General features: G+C 39.1%; 1 protein-coding gene across 4 annotated transcripts in view; it reads right to left on the reverse strand.

Moving 5' to 3' along the window:
* SIPA1L1 (signal-induced proliferation-associated 1 like 1) overlaps positions 1-25,780 on the reverse strand; it is a 320,552-nt gene that overhangs the window by 126,254 nt on the left and 168,518 nt on the right. For all 4 annotated transcript variants that reach the window (XM_012724498.1, XM_004681724.2, XM_012724496.1 and 1 more), the window contains one exon: positions 11,075-11,119. The gene's annotated coding sequence lies outside the window, so the exon portion shown is untranslated. The remainder of the gene's footprint in view (positions 1-11,074; positions 11,120-25,780) is intronic.

Consider the following 25,780-nt stretch of genomic DNA (forward strand, 5'->3'; position numbering starts at 1 on the left):
TTCTGTCCCTTCAACAAAAAAGCAGGAAAAGCTGAGAAAAAACAGAGTGGATGAATCTAGTCCCTGCTCTCTGAATATTTACTATCTGAGAAAGACAACACAGATGCAGAGAAGAAGATTCAAATACCTTGTCCAAAGGGAGTAAAAAGACAGCCGTAACCGTACAAAGTTGCACCTGAACTTAAGAAATAAGGAAACAACTTAAAATGATCCATTTGGCCAGAGTAAAGAACAAAGAAGAAAATAATGTTTACTTACCACCTACCCTCCTAACTAAAAAAGTTCAAAGAAGATGATTCCACTTCAAGGCCTATTAAGGCTTGAAGTTGTTGTGTTCACTTTGAGGGTAAAAGAAAAACAAGAAATTTTGGCAAAAAGCCTTGATGGCAGAAGAAGGGGTAGAGTAAGAATGTCCAGAGGAAGTCACATTGTGTGGTTACTGACAGGTACTGAAATGGTTCCACCTCTGGCAAAATAAAGGACAGAAATAAATATGAATATTTGTCTTTGTAAATATGATGAAATTTATGTAATAAGGAATTAATATAATGTCAAAGTGACAAGTCTGAAAAGCGTGAAGTTGAAGAGTTATAAAGTAGAGTGAAAGGTAGTAACTTGAAGGGAGCAGAGAATGAGGTTTGTTAAAGGGAAACCAACACTTTAAAGGAAAGAAATCAGAGCCCACAGCTAGCAAGGGGCATTGGGAGTGCCCACGCAAAGCACCGGGTTAGCAAGAGACCAGATGAGTTCAGTGAGGGTGTGAGTGCTTTCCAAATACTAGTACTCACTCAGGATTCCTGAAAATCTAGCCATCAGTACTATGAAGCGTGGTCTAGCACTGAGCCACTGATTAGCAGCCATGATGTGACATTAAAGAACTTACTGCCACATGTGGTCTGGCGAAGGGCCCATGGGAAGCAGATACCACTTGGATGGGCCTAAGTGTCCAGTGGGAAGGCAAATGCCAGTCAGCTTTCCCCACACTGTGCTTCAAAATCTCCAAGTTATGAATGTAAAAAAGTGGGTTCGACAATTAAATGAAGCAGAGACATACCTTGTTTCACCTCCCTGAGGCTATGACAGTATGCGTTAGCATCTTAAATACACTATGAAATCTGCAGTTAAAAATCCAACACTAACTTCATTCAACAGAGAGATTTTGACCACTCACTGGGGGGAAAAAAATAACACACCAAATTTTGATAGAGTGATCCTATTTCATGCCATGATCCTATTGTATAGAACTTGGGACTGGCAGATCCCTGTTACAGAGCAGTTTTGGAGGAATTTAAACAAAATTGTGTCTACGTTATAAATTTAACTATGTGGGTTTTTCTGAAGTTGCATACATATATGTAAAACAAGCCACAGGAAGTTCACCAAAGGATTTACTTGCCTGTCTAGAGAGCTGGATTATGAGTAATTTCTGGTTGGATTTTGTTTCTTATGGTATCTGTGTGTACTGTTTTCTAAAATGAACATGTGCAGCTTTTATAGTCAGAAAAAAAAAATTAGGAGGAAAAAAAGCCCATTATTCTATTGCTAAAAAGGTGAAGTAAAATAAGATCTGGAATGAAGTATGATGAGCACACATCTGAATACCAGTTATAAAGTGCTGCACTTACCAGTTATAAGCCTCCACCCATTCCGATTGCTAAACAAGTCAAAATTCAACAGATGTCAGGTTCTTTCAATAAGACGTTCTTGTGTTAAATCCCCTAATTAAAATGAAATCAAAGAGGGCTGCCCAAAGGCCAGGGAACGGAAGGTGGGAAGATTAGCAGGATTTCCAGGACTTCAATAAACACTTCATACAGGTGATGAACACAATTGCTTCTACTTCTTTCATTCACAGATGTTTTCTTTCCGTTTAATATGGACATAAAAGTCCCATCCTGGGGCTTCTGGACCCAGGAATTCCCTCCCGAATCCCCGGTTTGCCCTACACGGCTGCAGTGAGTCACTATTGCCCATTCCCCTTCCCTGAGCTGCAGCTACTTCCCAGGTAGGTGCAGTTCAGTTCCTCAGCCCTGTCCTCGCCCTGGGAGGCTGGGGCAACTCTGGAGAAATCACCATTTGGCCTAACGAACCAGCACAAAGTGCTATGAGGTATTGGGGCCCAGGAAACGGAGGCTGTTGAACCTGGAGGAGGACTCCAGCAGTACTGACTGACTTTCTCCTCTGGGGGAGGGAAGGAAAGAGATGGCAACTGTGTAAGTCAGATTTAAATTAGGTAAAACAGGAAAATTGCCTTTGATCCACACAGGAGCAGCCCAGCTGAAAACCTGCATCCCTGGACAGTTCTTCAGGCGCCAATGTGACTGTTTGGACAAACTGTGTATTGCTAGTTACTATCAAAGAAGACAGGGGCAACACTTCCAACCTCCAGAGCCTATGATCTAACCAGAAGTAAGAGGACTACAGCAAACCAGAGGGGGCTGTAAGTGACAATGCCCCTAAGTGCTTTACTGAGGATTATCATGGTTTTTTTTTTATTGAAATATTTACATTCCAAAAGAATTTAAGAAAGTACACTAGAAAAAAAAAACATTTTCATTTAGCTAGAAAGTAGAAAGCAGCATCGCTAAGAACAATTTCTTTACAGTCCTAGTTTTGAGTCTCCCCCTAAAGGTACCACTTCACTCTGACACAGGTTCATGCCTTCAGTCCTCACACGCACCCTATAAGGACGACCCTTTTCAGACAGGTTAAGTAGACTGTGTCTGACAACTGGCACTCATTGCCGAGCGGCCCCTCTTGCAATAGACACAGAGAATTCATGGCAAGACGGAGAGAATGCACTGTTAGGAAAAGGCCTCCCCAGAGAGCCTGAGAATTGCTTCTGAAGTCCCATCCAGGCCTCAATCTCTACAGCCAGCACAAGGAAAAACACAGTCGACTTATAAGGCCGCAGGACAGTAGCCCAGCCACCCGCCCTTCGGAACCTCCAGGGGCTGCTCAGCTGCAACCTCATTATTCTTGACTTAAGTCTGGAATTCAAGACCTACTGCCACCTGCCCCTCGCTGCTTCATCTTCCCAAACAGCAGGAGTAGGGGTCTGAGCAAACCAATGGAAGCACTTCATTTCACAATGCTCTGGGGTGACTGAACCTGCACCAAGAGTCCCCTCTCTGGTATTACATTCCAAATCTTACAATGGAAGCTAGCAGTAAGATTAACTTGCTGCACCTCTCTTCTTCCAGAACATGCTTGTGTGTCGAACAACCCACCATGGTTGTAACTACAGTTTGAGCAGGCACCGTGCACCCGTCCCTCCCTATGGTGTCCCTCGCCCACCCACATGGGCCTGGTTGCTCAGAGAGACAGGATGGCACTGCAGGAACTGACCTCAGGCCAAAATCCTTGCCGGGGTGTCCCCCTCCTCAACAGGCCTCTCCGACTACTTTCTGAAATCCATAGCTCACTACATGTGGCTGGATCTCTTCTCCCACGTTAGATTCTTCAATCTTGAGAGCAGAGATCTAGCTAATCCTTTTGTTTCCAAAGCACCTATGCTCAGCATCCTCAAAACAAAATCATTATAAAAGTCACAGTGTCAGGGCCCTCCCTGGTGGCCCAGCGGGTTAAAGCACAGCCCTAAGATGCTAAAGCCACTTCAGCATGAGTTTGATCCCTGCCCTGAAGGTAACCCACAAGGCACGGCAGACCTCTCCTGACCCGCCTGCTGCTCCCCTCAGCAGTGTACTTCATCAGTCGGCCTATTCTGCTCCCCACTCTGTCTTGGTGAATACTCTCACCGCCCCTGCATCTCTGGCATGTACCCCATTTCTGTATGCACAAATAAATCTTTAAAAAAAAAAAAGTCACAATGCCTTAATTAAATGAATTAGAAGTTAACTAGACATTAACAAAACTTATAATCTCTTTCTTAAATATCAGTCTTGAGTGAGGACATGTCAAAGAAAGGCCACATAATCAAAATTTAATATAGACTCCAACTTCACTCTCTCTCCTGAAAAGCCTTTTTACAACAGGTGTGTATGAAAAATAACTGCAGTGTGACCTTCTTCCCTTTAACTCATTTATCACAAGGGGCATGAAAATTAGCCATAAAAGTGAGCAAGCCTCTTAAAAAAGCAACAAGAACTGAATCCATTAGAACTGGGTAAGGCACCATTATAATGAAATAACTAAAAGGTAAACTAATGCGGCATACAATCAACCATTAAAAATCCTAACAAAGAAAACAAAGACATTCACAGAAAAATGGAAGGAGAGGATGGTTAATACAGCATAGACAGAGACAAAACTGAAACCAGAAAATTAAAATTAATCACCATGAAATGAATAATGTTCAAAATAATTTCTTTTATCTTCAAATAATTTCTCCCCAGTTTTGTCCTTCTTGTCAAAACGTTTTTAATGAATTATATGCTTGTTATTTAAGATAAAACCAAAATAGTACAGAAAAAGTAAAAAAAAAAAAATTTAAGTCCTTATAACATTCTGTGTATGTATCCAGACACTGTGTGTGTGTGTGTGGGGGGGGGGTGCTCACACACAGTAAGACGGTGACTGGAAGATGAACAACTTCTGAGGAGACTTAACCTAGCACTAACAGAAACAGAACAAAAGGGAGCGGAGCTGGTGATTACGAATGGAAGCCTCTACCTAGGGCCTTCTGTTCGCAAGAGGCCAGGGGACTCCCCATGCAAAGCAGAAGGAAAATATTTGGTGAAATATTTCATGACTGACACGTGTGAATCTTATCTATATCCTGTTCTGCAAGTAGAAGCCCTATAAAAATGTTTCTGCTAACGTGTCAACGAAAAACAAGAGCAAATGAAGTAACTCATTTAATTCAGCGCAGACCACATTTCTCCAGGTATTGTTGCCATTTCAGAAATTATGACCATACATACACAAATTTACATACATATTATCTACATGATCTTCAAATAAAGTTGTTCTATTTTCTCAAACTTAAAGTTCCCTATTTTCTAAGTGAGATTTTACTTATAAATGCATTAACTTTATCACAAAGTAAAATGCAAATCAATCAAATGTTCACAGAGAAAGCCTTTTATTTCCTGGCCCCCCTTTTTATTTTTGTGGCAAAGTGAAACTAACCCCCTCAGTTTTTGACTCAATATCTAGCAGTTTTGTGTGTATTAGCTCTTGCTTTAAAGGTTGATCACTTTGTCTCCTCAGTCCTGAGTGTTTATAAAGTGCATACAAACGTTAACACATTTATACTCTCTTCCTTCAAACTCACAAGAGCTTCCCTCCTACTTTCAAGGTAAAAGAATTTTCCAAATGCACAACACTACCTAATTAAACAGCCCCTACAAGCTCTGACCGTCATCTCTGGTCAAAGGCCAAGGGAACTTTGGCACTTAAGAACCCACCTGGGAAGCCCAGAGGCAACTCTGTGGCTGTTCAACCCCTCACAGCTCTTGTCCTCCCTCTCTGGGCCATCCCTACCTCACTTCTCCCTCCCCTCCTCAAGACTGCATGGTGTATGGTCTCCACAGGGAAGCTGTCTCCACCTGCCCCCAACCACCGCACCCCCAGAGCACCCTTTGCCTGTAGGTAAAGGGTGATTAAGTTTGGGATGGCGATTCTCAGAACACATCACTGACTACATGGTGAGCTTCTAACACCCAGCTTCCCTGACAATAAAAAGCAAGGGACCTATCAGTGTGTTTTCTGACAAAATAACAGATTTTGAAGGGTTTTGTTTTTTTTTTTTGGACAAAATTGTAGTGAATACAGATTTAAAAGCATGCTGACATTAAAAAAAAAAATCCTTATGAGAACACAAGTGCAAGAAAAAGCCCATGAGTGCTTAACAATCATAAGTTTTCCAAACATCAGAGATATACAAATCAAAACATATGCATCATTTTATTCCTATTAGAGATGTTTCTAGAACGCCAGTACTTGCTGTTAATGGTGCTCATGTTCAAATTGATAACCTTCCACCAGGGATGCAATTAAAACTGACAGAAACTGGCTCTCGCTGTGGCGTAACGGGTTAGTATGCAGCACTGCAAGCTGGCCGCAGCAACTTCAGTGCGAGTTTGAACCCCTGCCCTGGAGATGACCCACACGGTGCAGCAGATCTTTCCTGACCCGCCTGCTGCTCCCCTCAGCAGTTTACTTGCCTGTTCTACTCCCTGCTCTGTCTCTGTTGAATCCTTCACCCCCTTACACCTCTGGCCTATATCCTAGTTCTATATGAATAATCTTTTTTTAAAAATAGCATTTAAAAAAACGGACAGAAATCTTTCTGGGGGAAAAAAAATCAGAAAATACTCATATTGTTGGGTTCTGTAATCTCTTCCAAAGTAAGAAACAGCACTTTGGCTGTCCAAAAGCAGGAGGGGTTTCTTCTGCTGAGCCCCATTACACCAGCTTTCTGCAATCTTCTTTAACAGGCCTCAAGTGCTCTACCAGTGTGAGATATTAGCAACCACTCTTTCTCTTAATTCCCACACCCACCCCAGCCCTCCTTTGCAAAATACAATCATAGGTATTCTGTTTTATTTTTAAAGGTTTTTTTTTTTTTTTTTTTTTTGCGCCACCCACTAATTCCCAAATATTTCAGGCCAGGGACTGTGCCTTACTTTGTTTTGTTCAAGATACTTAATTCTTAGTAGGGGCTTCACAACAAACACCAACCACATTTGAATAACGTGATACAACAAATGCTGAGGAGTGAATTTACAGTTAGCCAGATTCTATGATCTACAAACACTGATTGTACAAAGAAGCCACCATGCTATTTGTTCCCTCAGCTTCTCATGTGTGTGATTATCAAAGCAATGCATATACTAGGGAAAGGTAGTCATTCTGTGATGACCTTCTAACCCCAGCTCCCCTGACATAAAAAGCAAGAGGCCTATCAGTATGGAGTTTTCTGATGAAGTAACAGACTATGAAGTTTTACTTTAAAATTATACTGCAGGTGTAATTATAATGTTCTACTTATCTTCTTCACCTCCAGATGCAAGGACTTTCAGTTCCTAACGCTGCTGCTGTAGGAATTCCATGTTCCTAGGTCGCTTGCTCACAACCATGTTTCCTTACTTATCAATGTGAGGTGTCATTTACTGAAGTTCTGAGTGGAAGGTAAGAAATACACATTCTTCCACAGAGTGGCCCACCTTTGCCCTGTCAAAGTCAATGTGTATGTGCGCATATATATCACTTAGAAAACATACAAACACTGCAGCCAGCAAGATGTATAGCATTCTAGCTAGATTCCCCCAATTGCTGGCGTTATCTTTCCTGGAGCAAGTGACAGTTTCATTTCTCCCACTTGCCTAATTTCTATATACCAACTGTAATTCCTCCTAAACACAGTAAAATAACTTCTTGTTACAGTTTTCCACATGGTCAAAAGCACAGGTGCCCTGCCCTGTCAAAGCCTGCTCTTCCCAGGTGACCTCTCCCCTAGGATGTGACCTCACATGCCAGCCCTGCCAGCTGACCTCTGGGCACCCGGCAGCCATCATCATGGTCATCCTTGCAGCCCTTCCTGCTCTCTGGCGGCAAGTGCAGCGTCTTGTCCTAGCCTTCAAGGCTGGTTGCTTGACTGTTGATCAAGCTCAAGGTAGTTCAAACCTTCACCACTACACTTTTAAGGTTATATTTCATTACCTTCTATCTTCCAAATTTAACCATATTGTGATTCCTGCTCGTTTACATATTGTACATTCTCTTTTCCCAATATTTTTAAGATTGTCCCTTTAATACTGGGCTAATCTTTGTGCACATTTTTTTCATAGTCCTTGAACTGGGGTCAAGGGCTTTTAAACACATAAAACACACCTTTTCCAGTTAAGTGCAATTATATTTTAATGTTGTTGTTTTATTTAATAGTTTCTTTTCCTTTTTTTAGGTTCTTTCACATTTTGTAAATTTTCTGTTTATTGACTATTGGGCCTCCTGAAGTTTCTTTTCTTCCCCACCCTAATTCATTTTATTTTAGGCACTAGAAGAATTTTTTGAACTTCATTCTTCAACTAGACTACTTAATTTTTTCAAATTGACTCAGGCTAAATTTTAAAGAGATTCTGTGTCCTCTATTTCTTCATTTGTAAAAGTTCTATTCTTGTTTCATGACTGCAATATTCTCTCCCATCCCTGATATTATCAAACTAATTTTAAACATTTATTTTAATATTCAGTTTCTATTTTTCCCAGACTTGATTCTCTTCTGTGTATTCAACCACTGTCGCTGTCACATGGAAGGCTCGCTCATCTCTGCTATCACCGCCCGTCTTTCATGCTTACGACTGATGCGCTGAAGAAGGAGATGAAGCCCTGTGTCCTGAAGGCAGGGAATGATGTGCACTGAATAGACTTTCTAGCAGGAGACTAGGTAAGTCCCCAGTTGGTTTGCTTGGTTTATAGGGGAAAGTATAAGCCACACCCCCGACCACCTGCTTCGTCTGAGTTCCCACTTCCAGAGAAATTTCCTGCTTCATACAGAGCCTGTCTTCCATCCAAAAACAGAACCTGAAATTGCTACATTGCTAGTTGAACCCGCCATTATTACGGACAGTGGGCAGACATATGACCAAGCGCCAGCAGGTGAGATCTGCACCCTTGGGACTCTGACCTGAAAAGTAGGGTCTGAATCAGTAGAGAGACAGAGAACTGGATGGTAGCAGCCACTGCAGTGCAGCACGGGGCCCAGCTGATAGTGCAAAACTGAGCATCAGTGCTCTGGCCTGCCAGCCCCTTGCCCCCGCTTTCCTCTGTGACTGCTCTCTGGCCAACTGACCACCCTTGTTTTTGCCCATTTTCTAGACCCAGTCCCACAGGCTTCCCAGTGATTCTTCAAGTCACTAAATATTTCCATAAATGCCTAAGTAAATTCCATTATTGCTTAAATAGGAGGTTTCTTTTCTCTGTAGTGGGAACCCACAGATGCTTGTATTCACAGATCATTTTTAAAATATACCTCAGTTTCTCTAGAAGAGCATTCATTTCCTGCCTGGCTTCCAGTCTTCTGGGAAGCAACTTCAGCAAAGAAAGTTTCAAAACAATTCCTCCCTGATTCCAGGGCCTTGGGACCTCCAATCCTGGGCTGTGCTAGGAGAAACACACTCACATCCCATTCTTTCCATACTGAAATCAGTTTAAAATCTCTTTCTTCCCCCGCCCCCATAGAGCCCTTCCCCCTTCCCCTGAGGAAAACTGTGTCAATAATTCTAAGATGCTCCTAAATTTCCCCTTCTTTATTTCTGTAGCTCCCTATGTTGCTTTAATAACAGTGTCCTGAGGCCTGGGAGCAAGGGCCAAGTGCTACCTCCAATCTGACAAGGTGCACTGGGCACTAAAATGTTGTTAGTCTAAACGGAAAACTTCAGTTATGAAATAATACAAACATGTAAATACTGAGAAGATACCTAGTATTCATCACCCAGATTTCGTAACAGTAAATTGTCTGCCAGATTTGCTTCAGGTCACAAAGAAATGTTAACATGACAGAACTAAAATACAGCATGTGATCCCATTCTCTCAGCTTCTCCAGAGGAATTTCACCCCTGAAGGCACGACACTCCTTCCCACCAGTACTGTACAGTGTGTGAGATCTGAGCTGACAGTACATTTAGAACACACCCTGTTACAGTTGTGTTTTTCCACACAAAACTGTTCTCAAGCACATGCTGATGCAGTGCTGAAAGTTACTTCTGTGTGTCTTCCATTCTCTGCGTATATATATGAGCTTATAGGTGTGTATATATGAGTTTGGTGATTCACACCTACGTTGTTTCCAACATCTTAGCTTTCACAGACAAGATATGGGTCATTCTGCTCACATGTTATTTGGGGACAGTTACGAAAGTTCTTTTGGGGACTCCACCACGGGGAGTACTCAGCCTTGCAGTGGAGCACCTTTCACCCCTACTGGAGCGGATGTTACAACCCAACGGTAAATGAGACAACACTGTTTCCTGCCAGGTCTTTGCCTTTGAATTGTTATGGTGTGATGAACTAAAATGTCATCATCTTGCTTTCATTGGCATTTTCCTGAATTCCAGTAAAATAAGAATTCTATTTCCTTTCTTGTTCTCATCTAATTTACATTTTGTCTCTTTTTCTACTAAATTTTTGCCTTCTTTGCTTTTAATGTCCAGACGGATATTAATCCTTCATTAAACGTGTCTGGATGTAAATGTTCTGTGACTCTATCTTTACCTTTTTTTTACGTTTATTTTCATACACACACACATTTTTAAGAGTGAAATTTATCATTATTATTTATAGTTTGGGATTTTTCTATCCTATTCAAATAAAACCCTCCCAATCTCTAGTAACATACACGTTTTCCTGTATTTTTGTTTAAAAATTGTAAAGTCTCTCTTTAAAATGTCTCTAATTAACCTAAAACTTATCTATAGGAATACAATTTAATTTGTAACTTTAAAACCATGGTACAGGTTTGTAGACTTAAAAAAAAAATGTGTGAAACAAAAGCAAATTAATTCAATTTACTGAAAGAACCTCCAATAGTGAAATTCAATATACCACTTTCAAGATGTATAAACAAAAAGAGCGAAAATTTTGAACACAATTTCAGTAAACACAGACAGAGAGGCAATTATTATAGGTGCCAACTTTAGGAGGAAATACCAAGCCAAGTGTTATATGACCAAAAAAAATAAAACTACTAAAATGTGGCACTAGGTCAAGCAGTAAGAAATGACATCAAGGCAAAAGCTGAGGCATGAAAGGAGAGGCTGACAAAAATCATCACATTTTATTAGGCAAATGTTTACTGTGTACCTACTCTATACCTGGTACTCAAGCTACACCACTGGAAAAAAGTGACCAAATTCTCAGAGGACTTTTGCTAGAATTTCCTTCTAGCAAAGAAACAGTTCAAACATAAATACAAAGCAGGAAAGGGTGAAAGAGTGCTGGGACCTTCAATTCTAAGAGCTGGTCAGGAAGTCGTGAGCTCAGAAGTAGACACTTCTGTCAAGGGCAGAAGGAAGTAGGGAAGCCAGGCCCTCACGCCCCAGAGGGGTCTAGTGCAGTCACAGGAGTGACGGACCAAAAAAGGATGGCATCAGTGCAACAAAGTCATACTGACCTCTGTGCCTTCAAATGGAATCAACTTTCTACTCAGCTGTGTCGTCTGTATAAAAAACAGAACAAGCATTAAGTATTTTAAAAAACTAAAATTTAAGTACTTGTTATACTTATTCTATAATCTTGAATCAATGGTTGTTTTTAAGAGTGCCCAATAAAACTAAAATAACACCTGTATGTAAGAGCAAACTGAAGCACAGAGATTATTTAGAATTCTTGAAAAATGTAAAGCAAAATTTCTAACTTATTAGATTAGGTCAAAATTATATATTAAGATGAATTTATAACCTTTCATAAAAAACAATAAACTGAGAATTTAACTCAGAAAATTATAGGAAAATGTAATAAAGAAAAAGTAAAATTTAACAAACTATAAGCAACAAATAATTGATAAAATAAAGCATGATTCTGTAGGAAAAAACAAAAACCTTTATATTCCTAGAAGTTACAGATAGAAATAGGAGGAAAATTAAATTGTGCAACATAATATATATAAACCAGTGAATTGACTTAAAACTATGAAAATGATAAGGACATAGATAATTTCCCATTAAAAACACAAAAGCATAACAAGTAGAACAGCATAAAAGGATCAAACTAAACAAAAATATCATAAGACATTCCTCAAATATGATCACATGACATAGAAAATGCTAATAATTCTTTGCAATTTGATGAAATTTTAATTTTTTAAGAAATTACACATTATATATCTCATATACATAGGGGAAAATACACACAATAACAAAACCTGAAATAAAATAAAACTAGCAGGTTGCCCAATACATTCCAAATTCAGTAAAGTTCTAAACTCAAAACTCATGCAGATGAAAAAAGAACTAGATTATTTTCATTTACTGAGGAACAATTATCTACCAAGAAATATCATAATAACTTTACATATATTATCAACATATATAAATAAGTTTAGGTAATATTATTAAATATTTTAATGTTCCACAAAAACAACTAAGAAAAATAAAGATGTACAGCCAATTAATAGGAAAAAAGTAGGTTTTTAATTTTACATATTATTTCTCTAATAAATTTACAGATATTTCTATAATTTTTAAAAGATTTATTTAAAAAAGATTTATTTATTTATGCAAACAAAACTGTGGTACAGGTCAGAGATGCAGGGGCAGTGAGAACATTCACCAGAGACAGAGTCGGGGAGCAGAACAGGCAGATCGACAAAGTACATTGCTGAGGGGAGCAGTGGGCGGGTCAGGAGAGGTCTGCCACGCCATGTGGTCACCTCCCAGGTGGGGATCGAGCTCATGCTGAAGTGGCTTTAGCTTCTTAGTGCTGTGCTTTACCCTGCTGCACCACCAGGGAGGGCCTGATATTTCTATAATTTTACACTCATTTCTTATAAGAAATGACTTCTAGTTTTAAAAGGCACTTTGTTTTTCAATTTATTTTTGCATAGAAGGCTTGGGGTATAGGCTATAGGTTCTGATGGTGACAGGATTCACCAGAGACAGAGTGGGGGGCACAACCAGCAGACCCACGAAGTACACTGCTGAGGGGAGCAGCGGGTGAGACAGGAGAGGTCTGCTGCGCCATGTGGGTCAGCTCCTGGGTGGGTCCAAACTCAGGCCACAGTGGTAATAGCACAGAGACTTAATGACCTCTAGGCCACCTGGGATGCTCAGGTACTCATTTTAAACAACAGAAAACCTTTCAGTATTAGAGATTGGATAATTCACTATAACCCAAAATAAAATGACAAACTTGTATTAGGGGAAAAAAAAATGGAACCCATCATCATTCTGCTATCTTGGACTTGTTTGACAGCTGCTGTACTCACTGCAGCATCCCCAGGATCTGAAACATCACCAGATCGAGATGAACGAACACCATACGTATGGTGAATAAGCTGTATGATTAGGTACATGAAATGCTTACCCAAATTGTTCAGAAAAAATTATAAAAGCTGCTCCTTGAGAGGTGACAGATAAGGCTAAAAGATGATCTATATTAAGAAGGTATCTTTTCACAATGAAAAATGAATTTTGTTATTTAGAAAAGTAACAAATTTAAAAAGAACAGTAATAGTAGACTTGTTAGAAAGAAAACACTTCACTTTATTACCATTAAAAAGATACCTCTAATTTTTTAGTACAATGTTATTGGAATACATGTAGCTAAATAGTACACAAGTCATTAAAATGTGAGATTCTAAGGAAAATAAAGAATATTAAAATTAGTCTATAGGAATAAAGATTTAAGTTACAGCACTATGAACTGCAGTATGAATGGAAATAAACTAAAAGTGTAACTGGAAAACAGTTAAGTAAATAATAAGACCCAAGCAGTTTTTTCAATGGTATAATAGCACCACATGGGAAACATTTTACGGTACACTAAATACATAGTTTTATGGTACACTAAATACATAGTTTCCCATGTATGTGTGTAAATATGATACACACATAAAGAATATGCTTAAAAACAGTAATGTATACATATGTACACATATAATCATTATCCATGAATTTTTCAAATAAATATCTTCAATATCTTAATCATTACATAAACTTTTAGATATTTACTTAACAGAACTTTTATAAAGTACTAATTTTTCAAATAGTTTCAAAGTCAAATTTTAGATTCTTATGACTAAGTCCCATTTTTTTCATAATAATATTAAGACTCTAAAGCAGTGCATTTACTGTCCTAATATCTGAATCATCCAGGAAAATGACAGACTATGAGTAGATAAGAATATCTGAAATAAAATTTTGAAAAACATATCTATAATTTGTTCCAGGAAATTAGAATGAGGGAACTGAAAATGCACAGAGCTTCTCAACTACACTGTTACACATCATACTTATTCTAGCAGGCGTGGAAGATGCTGTCCACTACCTATTCCTTTCTATCCCTCCTAATTCTTCCACAACAATACAATCTCGATTTGTTCAGCATTTGTGGTGAACCCTGGCAGGCTTCTTTTATCCTATTTATCCCTTAACCCAGGGGAGAGATCAGGAGTTTTCTAAGTCAGTTATGCTTCTTGGCCAGTGACTAATCTCGGTTTACCACCCAATCTGGATGTTGCCTGCAGGACACAACATCCTGGCAAATGACAGCTTTCTGCTAAAACAGAATCAGCTAGCATGTTCTGCTTTCCCCTTCTTCCTGGAGCACAGAAAGCCTGGAAGAGCAGCAGGCATCCTACATCCATAAGGCCAGCCTATGGAAAGACACCAGTGGAATGAAGAACAAAGATCCAGAGTGTTAAGGGAGTGGGGGCAGAGAGGCATTAAGGTGATTTTTTTGGTTGTTGTTGCTGTCCAATGAACAGCTCAGTTCCTACATCTCTGCACAGGAGAGATGGATGCACACCACCAGGTGTGGAAACGGCATCTCACCTCCAGGGAAAAACAGGACTCAGGTAAGCAGAGAGCCACAGCCAAAACTAAAAAAAGGTGTTTACACCAGCAATGGCAAGCCCTATGCTGCTAGGGATCAACCAAGGAACCAGGGCTGGAGGTGAAATACCCCTCATCCCTGCCCTTAAGGATACCTGAGACCATCAGACAGTCTTATCTAATGGGGTGACTGTCATCCTCCAGGTATGGGCAGCTGAATTCAAGCTTATGGGGAAAGGCTGGTTGGGGAATAGGCATCCTGCATTCATTGGCTGAACTTGCTGTGTGTGGATAAAGGTCTACCTGTGACCCACATATACCAGCCTCCTACCACTGGCTTTTCTGTTTAAGGAAAACACCACCTCCACCTGTGGCCTGGTAGGGATCACATTTATCTATGACATCTGCTGCTTCAAGTCAGAGATCAAATCATCAAGTCCCTGGTGTATCTCACCAGTAGGCTTGGTAAATGAAAACCCCTAGGAACAGCCCACTGCCATGCTCCCTCTCCCTATAGCCCCTGCCAGTGCCAGAGACCATGAGAAAGGATCAAGAGAGGGTTTCCAGGGAGGCAATCTTTACAGACAGCACCTCCAGGCCCTGAAACACAACCCTCATCCACCCATGATTGCAGCTGGAACTGTGGCCTCTCTATAGTCCAATCCCACAGATCTTTGTCTCTGCCTGCATTATCTGGGAAAACCTACTGGTTTCAGGACCTGCAAAGTATAGTTGGGCCATAGCTGAGGGGTCAGTGTTAGCCTGAAACAGTTGGGAAGTTCTGACTGAGGAGGAAGGAGTCATTACAGATCCCTCCCTATGCCCAGCTGACACCCCTGCAGCCCCTCTGTAGTGTGAACTCTTGTTACTCTCTAGAGTTCCTCTTGGCTCGCTTCTGATCTGGTCCCTACTATGTTCCAGCACTGGGGTTCCACTCTCCTATACCAGTGTACAGACATCAGTGTATTACACCACAAACACTAACCCAGGGTCATGAGCTAACAAACTATGACTATATTCTGCAACCTATAATATTACTATGAGACCAACATACCAAGTTCACAAAACTGTTTAGCTCTATCCTTTGAAATTAAAAATGAAAAGGCAGGAATATATCACAAGTGATAGAACAATAAAAGTCAGGGAAAATCTAAACTGATCACAACTAGGTAACTTACCTGAAATAGAGTTTAAAGCAAAACCCCCAAACTATGCTCACTGATGTAAAAAAAATTAATGAACAAACCGATAATCACAAAAAAGATGGACAAAATATAAGGAAGCTCCAGCTGGAGATAACAGACATAAAATATTAGAATGGAACGGAAAACTTGAGGAAACTTGAGCTTCAAGGTATAGTAGTGTAAACACACAAAGGACCATTAAAAAGAGAACACAATTAGGGGCCTCCTTGGTGGTGCAAAAAGCACAGCATTGTGAAGATATCTGCCATCACTGCAGCCTGAGTTCAATCCTCAGCCATAAGCCTACCACATGGCGCAGCAGACCTCACCTGTCTTGCTCACTGCTCCCCTCAGCAGCGTATTTCAGTAGATTCACCTGTTCTGCTCCCCACTCTGTCTCTGGTGAATCCTTTCACACCCACACCTCTGGCCTGTACCCTAGTTCTTTTATGTATAAATAAATACATTTTTTGAAAAAAGAAAACAAAATTAAAAAGAACAAAACTACTGCAAGAAAAAGCCATACTGGACAATATCAAAAGAAACACTATCTGCAGCACAGGTGTCCCATAAGGGAATGAGGGAAATAAGAGCAAGAAACTTCATTTAACAAAATAATGGTGAAGAAGCTGACAGTCTTAGGAAAGTGAGGCACGCAAATCCAAGAAATTTAAAATTTTCCCAAAAAATAAATCCAAATAGACATATTCCAAGACATATTATACTTGTCAACTTTTAAAAGCCAATGATAAGGAAAGAATACTAAGAGTATCCAGAGGGGAAAAAATGACTCATATATCTGGGAGCTATCATAGATTATCTGCAGATTTCTGGGAGGAAACTTTGCGATCATAAGGGAATAGCATGCATGATATATTTCAAGCGAAGAAAGAAAGATTTCCTTTTCTGTCCAATTGTTGGCAATACAATTGATGTAAATATATTATCAAATCAGAATTAAAGGATGAATAAAGAGGTTTAGAGACAAACAAGAATTCATCATGACCAAACTGGTCTTGCAAGAAATATTAAAGGGACTCAAAATGAAATTAAATTTGATTCAGAGGTGGTAAGATTCAAAAACATAGTTTCAAGGGGAAGGAGAGTAAAAATGTGGTGTATCTGAACAAGTTTGAGATCAACCTGTTCAGTAGGTTACAAATATAGATTCTCACATATAAACTGCAAGATAATCTCAAAAGAAAAATCACAGAAGAAACAGATATGAAATTCAAAAGGGAATACAAACAACACAAAAGGAAGACATTAACTGAAATTAGATAATATTCCCCAAATGCATTTCAACAAGAAGTTGGAGGTGGAATAAGAATGTAAACATAAACACACACACACACACAAATATATGACAGATTACAATCCACTAAAATATATGAAAATCTTAGATATGCATAAATGTGGGATATTATCAAAGGAGGCTCTTTCCCTCAACCTATGTTTTAAAACTATCCAAGAGAAAGTACTTTATATCAAATCTGGTTCAGGAAAATAAGGTAAATTTTCATGGAAAAAGTAAACTTAATCCTTTTACTTTAAACGGGTATTATGGCAATTCTTGCCCATTAAGACTCCCTCCCCCCTCCTTTTCCTCAATAAACTTGCCTTAAAATAAAAACAAATAGATAAATAAGTAGGCACTGTCTTCTTATTTTGTCAGCAGTTAGAACCTGCTTTTGGTAATTTCAAAATTAAATTTTACATTTGGTAAAATTTACCAAATCACAGAAAACTTTTTATTCTGTTTGCAGTAATGAGTCAAGTTCCTGGGATTCTAGTGCTGAAGTGGGACTAGGCCCAAACCCTATGGTTTAAAAAACATTGTTCTCTTTAAAAAACATTGTTCACCTGTCAGGTAACTTGTCATAATGCTTCTCCTGGTTATCTCTTTTAGATTATTATCACCCCAAATAATGAAACCTTTATTTTTCTATAACATCATTCATAATGTTTTGTCACACACTGGTACAGCAGTTTTCTTGGGATAGTTCAGTGCCACACGGAAGAAAAAATATCTATAAACAGTGTATATACAGAAAAACTTCAAAAAAGTCTTTTTTTAGTCTTGCTGTACATTTCTCTACCAAGAAACTACAGTTAAATCTGAACAGAAAACAAAACTTCTGACATCTGCTTTCAGTTTGCGTGCATTAAATACCTCAAATAATTAAATAGAGAGGAGACTTAAGATTATCTAGGTCATAAAGTAAACTTTCATAAGCAAATCGCTTTCGTGTGTGGGGCAGGAATGCAGCTCCCGGCATAGCGCCCTCACCACACTCTGGTCACAGTCCACCCAGGGGCCTCGGTATGTGGCCAGAGAGTGGCCGCTGAGGTGCTTACCCACCTCGCAGGACAGAACTCTCCCTCAGACAACCAAAGAGCCTCTCATATCCAGTTTCCTACTGTCTCCTAAAAATCTACTCCTCAGAATACATCCAGAAATTCAACAGAACAAGGAAAAACGGAGCCCAGCTTTAGTAAAGCAATACTCTTTATACATTATAAGAGCAGTGAGTGGGCAGCAAGCACAAGGCCTGGTGTGTTCTGGGCACTGAAGCAAGCACACTGCTTTTCCTTTCCAATCTATGTCTCTGTGTCCACTCAACAAATGTCTATTATTAGACACACGTGCTGAAGTTACTGCCCTAAAATGTTTGTTTAGTGGTAGAGACAGACAATGAACAAATATGCACGCTATAAGAGCAATATGTTTCTTAATGTACTCTATCTGGAATGCCACCAAAAATTCTAAAAATGGGTTTTGAGCTTACAATCATGAAAGACATCTTAGTTACATGTCACAAACCAGTATTTTTAGTATTTACCTGAGATACAGTTTAGCAGTATTCATTTTACAGCAAGTTGGAAAAAATTTATTTCAATTGAGTTACGCTTGTTTTTAAAAGGAACTTTGTACAAATCAGAAAATTAGTAGTTATCTTACAATAAGCCGGAAATAATATTTTACATTTTATTTGGCAGTCCACTCAATCCTAACATTGCAGTTGATAGTCATGTTTTGGAAAAGTGAGGTATGGTTCTATCAGTTATGTCTGAAAGGAACTGACTTTCACTTCTGTGTTTCTGCAAACAAAGGATGAATTCATGGAGGAGTCAATCAGGACTATGGCTTAACTTGATATTCCTTTTTCAATTTATTCTTTCTAGTCAATAGGGCATTTTTACAAGCATGCTAGTTTAACAGAACCATAGTCATCTGAATCAAACAGGCACTCCAGTATTGAGTCCCTGAGCAAAGTCAGAGGTACAAAGAACATAAATGGCCTCCCTCGAAGAGAAGTACAAAATACCACTTGGAAGAGCAGCAAAGTCATGCTGGTTCACCAACAGTCGATTCCGTTTCTTATGAAATTATAAGTGCTAAAGATTTACCTAAAAATACAATGCTGGGGAAAACATGAATGAGGAAAGATTTTCTATGGACAAAACCAATGTAAGAACACAAAATGTGGATACATTTTAAAAGTATCTGTAGATTAAAATGTAAACCACAACCCAACAGGAAAACCCCAATAAACACAACACATTTTTGTTAAAGGTATGTAAATGTGTTGCTTCATCCTGACAGGGGGCATAGGACAGTGTTACAAAAATAAGATGAGCAGTCACCTTTCAGGCTGAGGCCAGTCTTCACAGGTACAGGGTTCTCACCAAATTACTTGGGGTTTTATTGTCTTTTTATTTTTTATTTTTTTAAACGAAAAAATGTGCTCATGGCTACTGGGAGGAGTAAAAACTGGTTTAAAAAACTTTTGGAGTTTTTTAGAGTACTTAAAATACTGACATACTTTCACCCATTTATTTTATTTCTCAGACTTAGGAAATATAAAAAAATATTTTTTAATTATGCAAGAGATGTTCATATAGCATTGTTTATGACAGCAAGGAACTATAAATAACCTAAATGTTTCCAAACCATATAAATTGTGAAAATCCACAAATTCAATATCACAGATGCATTATGTTCAAAGTATGCTTAGTCACATGAGAGAACATAATATAGTAAGTGTAAGAGAAAAAAAACTGCATGTGATGTGATCTCGACAACATAAAGAGTCTTAAAAATTAACAAAAACGAACTAATATGGGAAGAATATCACCAGCAAGTAGTATTTCAGGGTTGATACTATTCATGGTAACTTGTATTTTTCTCTTTGCATGCCAGAGTATGCTCCAAATTTTCTACAAGTTCTAAGAACATACAGCCTTGATCAGCACTGTGCCTGGCACACAGTATCTGTTGACTAAACTTAAGCCCAAATGAAAGAAAAACATTTATTAAAAACTGGTAAGATAAATGCACACAATAAAAAGATACACACATATAAATATATATGTATATGTACAAAAATTATGTAAGAATGAAATCAAAGTATATTTTAAATTGTAAATTACTATTTTTACTCTTATCAATATATACATGCACAAAGAAAAACACTCACTAGTTCCTTTATACAGACAATCGCCTATGGGTGTTCTATTCGAAAATGCCAAATATTGTGCCAAGGTCTCCCGATGTTTCAAGCTGGCACTAAAGACAATACAAAAAAGCTATATTTTCTCACTAGCCCATGCCACAAAAACAGATATTTTTAAATTTTCTAGTTTTTTTAAAGATTTATTTATTTGTACATACAAAGCTGGGGTACAGGCCAGAAGCTCAGGGGTGGTGAGAGGCTTCACCAGAGACAGAGTGGGGAGCAGAACAGGCAGATCTATAAAGTACACTGCTGAGGGGAGCAGTGGGCAGGTCAGGAGAGGTCTGCCACGCCATGTGGTCACCTCCGGGGCAGGCGGGAATCGAACTAATGCGGAAGTGGCTTTAGCTTCTCAGTGCAGTGCTTTAACCCACTGCGCCACCAGGGAGGGCCAAAATTGATGTTGATGTTCAAAGTTGATGTTCAAAGGGTTGAACACAGTGAAACCACAAATGGACTGATAACTAATAGCAAAAGATAATAATCTGCTCAGGAAAACAAGTAGTATTTTACACAGAAGAACTTTCTAAATCAATTTGCTGAACAGAAATAATGTATTTATATATATTTGTACCAGTGGAAGATGCCAACAGTCACAACTACTAGAGGAGAGGATTTCACCCTAATAAGATGCTCACCCTTGACAGGTTTACTTAAAGGTACTGAGCAGAACGTTCCCTTCAAAGAGGTCTTTAAATGAGTGGAGCCATCAAAGTGAAAACCCACCCTTTTTCCCATGGAGATTAAAAAAAGTTTGTTCAAGCATGCTACATTTGTCAATCTCTAACATTTTCACCAGTAGCTATGAACTTATCAATTAAAAGACTTTTATATAGAGATTACTTAACACTTCATAGAAAATACTGTGTCAAGGCCTCAGTTTAAGAAAACTGGTAAGATTTGCATTTGCACAAATAAAAATCAGACCTACACTAAAAACCGGTATCCATACATTTTGATATTTCTTTAATCTGAAAAAAAAATCTAGATAGTATAGGAGATTCCTAGGCAATTCAGTGTGGTCTCTGAAACACAGAGATCTATAAAGTGGGTACCAGTTGAAGAAAAAGGCTCCTTCCCTACATGGTTCTGCCTTATTTCCCCTGACTGAAGAACATCAATTTACAGATTTGCTCTAATTATGGCATCAGCATATTCCAGGAGGTGAAAATGCTCTGGAAAATGTGCCACCCCTACCCTGATGTCCAATTTTTAAACATCCAAATTAAATATTCCATTCTGCTGACTGATGGGTAAGGAAGAACTGAACAAGAAAGAGCGAGAAGCAAACATTTTATTTTTCCTCTATCATTACTGTTTTTAACCTAACATCATTCTCAAATTATTTAGCTCCATGGTGATGGAAGCAGGCAAAAAATATAGCAACACTGAAAGAACAAATTTCCTCAGAATATCCTAAGGTTTTTAACGCAAGGCGTACCATGGGATCGCACAGGCGTGCAGCTGAAAATAGACTGGTATGACTTGATAATGATGTAAGAGGAACAATTTTTACAATAAATTTTTAAAAGCCTACTATAGCCCCCTTCCCTAAAAATGCTCTCACCTAGATATTTTTTTAATTAATAATCTCCCAAAATAAAAAATTAGAAAACATAGTCATTGTTTAGGAAAATAGCTTTTAACTCTGCTCCTCTAAAGGGACATGTGGTGTGACACCCGTCACAGGGGCAGGGAGTTCCACTAGTGTCTAGTGAGCAGAAACCGGGCTCAACACCTGCTATGAACCAGATTCCACAACAGAGAAGTATCTGGCCTAAAATGCCAGAGTTCTGAGGTTTAAAAGTATCTTTAACATTGAAAGCAAAGATCTATAATATCCAGGTTCCATTTAAAGGCCCTAAGGTCGAAAGCAGGCTCCCAGCTCACTGAGTTCTTACAGCCCAAGAATGGAATAACTTAAGTCCACACTCGGACACAAGTCCTGAGATCTCCTCCAGGAAGAGCCTGTAGTGTTAAATAAATACCCCCTGACAAGGAAGATAGGCTATGAGAAAAGTACATCTGCAAATAAACCTAAAAAGGTTTTTTTGTTGTTGTTCATTTAGCTAGAAGAGGGAAGACAACTCAGTGAGGACATGAAAGATATGCTATATATTTTGTAGTAGTAATTAGCAGATAACCATTCAGTAAATCTCTACTTACTGACCCTTGCTTGCTAAAAATCCTTTAAAATCTTGATTTAGATGCCTTGAGGTCATTACATTTATTCTTTACTTCATTTAGTAACATTTCCTGAACACCTATTCTGAACTGTTCTAAAGCCTAGGGACAGGATGTTGAGCACAGCTTGTGAACACAGGATGTGAACAAAGCTGTTCCTCTTAAAGGGCTTGAGTTCTAGTAGAGGAGAACAAGAACAAGGAAATCAATAAACAACGTGAAAGCGCCATCCAGGGAAATAAACTAGGGTAACTGATCAAGATGACTGGACTCTCAACAATAGGCTGATCAACGAAGAGACCGGTCTCTCTGAAGTAGTTTAAGATATGACCTAAATGTCAAAAGACATCAGCTACACATAGAAAGGACATTCCAGGCAAAACAAGAAGAGGGACCCTAAAACATGAACAAACTTAGCAAGCCCAGGGTAAAAAGCCAGTATGGATGGAGAGGGTGCATGGGGTAATGGGGCAGGGGGGATGGACTCAAGTCAGACTGTGAGGGAGCTGAAGGCCTGGGTTGAAGTGATGTGAATAGCTGCAGGGCTCCGTGGCTTAATATCACGACATAACCCAGCGGGAGATGCCAAGTTTACATTAAGGTGGGGTGAGCAAAGGCAGAGAAGTGGAAAGAGTTGGGTATTCTTAGAGTCAGGACCTCCAAGATGTGCTGACAGAGCACATGTGGTGAGGTAGTGGCATACCGATGGGTTAGAGAGACAAATCAAAGCTAACTCAAGTGTCTAGTTTGAATAACAGGGTAGATTCTCCTAGGGAATTATGAATGGAAGAGAAGCAACTATCCAGGCTTGCTTGGGACTGAGAGGTTTCCCAGAATGAAGGACTTCCAATGCTAAATTCAAGAAAGTCCTGGGAAACCAGGCTGCATTGATCACCCAAGTTAATAACTGTAGAGTTCTGTGGTGACCAAGTCTACAGTCATCTATTAAGATACTAGTGAGGCAGCTGGAAACACAATTCTGAAGCAAGTAGTGCTGGAAATACAGAATTAAAACTCATTCAGACACAGAAATGGCATTCAAAGCCACAGAACAAGATGATGCTAAAGCTGGGGAAGAAGATAAAGGCTCCAAACAGAGCTGGTATTTCTCTTTCATAAATCATACACTTGAAGGTGCTGCTCTTATCCAGCTATCTGTCTATATAACCATTGCCTGTCAGGCTTAAGATTCTGTTTTTAACTTGTACTTTCCAGATCTTCTCAGAAAACCACATTTAAGTGCACATTTCAGATGCTTTGGATAACTTCTTAGTTTTCTTAAAACCTCAGCTTTGCAAAACTGACATTACAAAAGACAAGCAGACATCCCACTGATTGGGAAAAAATTTTCTCACACAAAACTAGCAATAAAGGATTGATCACAAAGATATACAAAGAACTGATGAAACTCAACAAAAATAAACAACCCCATCAAAAAATGGGCAGAAGAGACTTCTCCAAAGAAGAAATACAGATGGCCAAAAAGCATATGAAAAAATGTTCAACATCACTTGTAATAAGGGAGATGCAATTAAAACCACAACGAGATACTACCTCACCCCAGTGAGAATGGCACATATAAAACAATTAGCAACAATAAATGTTGGCGAGTATGTGGAGAAAAAGGAACTCTTCTGCACTGCTGGTGGGAATACAAACTAGTACAACCACTATGGAAAACTGTTTGGAGGTTCCTCAAACTGCTTAACATGGAACTTCCATATGACCCAGCAATCCCACTCCTAGGTATCTACCCAAGAGACATAAAAACAATGATTCAAAAAGATACCTACACCCCCATGTTTACTGCTGATTTATTGACAACTGGAAAGACATGGAATCAACCCAAGTGCCCAAAGTAGATGACTAGATTAAAAAGATGTGGTACATACACACAATGGAACATTACTCAGCAACCAAAAAAGATATTTCAATACATGCCTTTTGCAGCAACATGGATGGAGCTGGAAGGGATCATGCTTAGTGAACTAAGCTAAAAAGAAAAGGAAAAATACTGGATGGTTTTACTCATAGCAAGAGTATAAAGGACCCAGGGAAAAAAGAAGAAGAAGAATGAACAACTTTATACCAGAGGTATTTTACTGGGGTGGAGTGGGGAATGGGATCAAAAATGGGGGAAGGGAAGTGCACTGGACTATGGTGATGGCACATGGTGATTTGGTGATGGGAAGCCCACGGGGATTACAACTGAGAAGGAAAAAGGCACAAAATGATATAAAAATAAACTGTTATATTATTTAAAAAAAAAAAATCTCAGCATTAACTACACCACATCTAACTCTTCTGGATGCCTCTCCCAGAGAGTAAAAGAGCCCAAAAGTTTAGACGAAGTTTATTGTCTATTCCTTTCTTCTTTTCTTTCCAAAAGTTTCACTGCAAATAAATCCACTGTTGCTGTCGCCAGATGTTGGGCCTTTTTCCCCCCTACTCTCAATCCCACTTTTCCTCTTTTCTAATTATCTTCAACAAGCATAAACCTCAACCTGCACAATCAAAAAGGCAAACTCTCACAATCAAGAGAAAGGAATACAGAAGGAAATAAAAGATAATAAATAACTCTCCAAGGGCAAGTTTCTGTCAAGAGGGATACTGTTCTTCAGTGCATTAATCGCTTTGAAAAGGCTCCTAACATCCTTGGGTACAACTTAACTGGGTACACTGGTACTCACAAAAAGAAGCAATTACCAGAGAAGCTTAACAGATGGCCCATTTAAACTATGGGACTAATACAACATGTCTGGCGACCTAGTTTAAGTAACTAAACAAAAACCTCCCTCTTGGCCAACTTGTGATTGACAATTTCAAAAGCTTACAACAGACCTTGTTAAATCTCTCTGGCCAAAATGTGCTAAGAGATTAAGAAAAGAAATAAACATCAGAAATCATCCAAAAAGGTCCGGGGACTTGGATGGCTGTTAGGAGAACAGGTCAGACTGTCTGACCTGATGGGTGTTAGGAGAACACCTGGCTCAGGTCAGACCATCTGTCTGTGTGGGCAAGCACCCCCAGCAAAAAAAAAAAAAAAAAAAAAAGGCAGGCGGTCTCCCACGCATATAAAAAAAAAAAACTTTTGCCAAGGACTCTACGGGTAAGATGTTAAGACAATTGAAAAGGCAAAGAAGCAATCAATGGGTAAAACTACACCAGGTGAACTCCAGACTAATGATGAATGGATGCCCCATTGTGGGGTTTGCTAGAGCCAAGGAAACACTGGTCACCTCTCAGGACTTTCAAAACCTCTCTCCAGCACTTAAAAGCACTAAAAATGAGGAATAATTTCAAACTCCTATTGTGTTTAATGAAGGCAAAAATTTAAAAATAATTTCATAGGAAAAATGAAAAAGAGAAAGTAGACTTGAGCTAAAAAATGTACACAATAACGGACCCTCCCTGGTGGCACAACAGGTTAGGATGCAGCACT

The sequence above is a fragment of the Condylura cristata genome, unplaced genomic scaffold (assembly GCF_000260355.1).
Source record: "Condylura cristata isolate star-nosed mole 26May11 unplaced genomic scaffold, ConCri1.0 scaffold00013, whole genome shotgun sequence".
In the NCBI taxonomy this organism is placed as follows: Eukaryota; Metazoa; Chordata; class Mammalia; order Eulipotyphla; family Talpidae; genus Condylura; species Condylura cristata.